Raw genomic sequence first — 233 nt, 5'->3', positions numbered from 1 at the left:
CAAACATACCATTTAAAACTTGTCTTTCTGTGGTCTTTCTCGATAGCACAGTGCTTTGTGACAGAAATAGCTTTTGAGGAGTACTCTAAACTGGTGGCTTGTGACAGGAGCTACAACTCTATTTTGCTCTTTTCCAGGTTCCATGAGTTTACAATAGATGTCAAAAAAAAAAACAAAAAACAAAAAACCCAATAACACACTACAAAACTTACAAAATTAGGTTACTGATATTG

The sequence above is a fragment of the Nannospalax galili genome, unplaced genomic scaffold (genome assembly GCF_000622305.1).
Source record: "Nannospalax galili isolate Female #2095 unplaced genomic scaffold, S.galili_v1.0 scaffold140, whole genome shotgun sequence".
Lineage (NCBI taxonomy): Eukaryota > Metazoa > Chordata > Mammalia > Rodentia > Spalacidae > Nannospalax > Nannospalax galili.
This window is presented reverse-complemented; position numbering follows the sequence as displayed.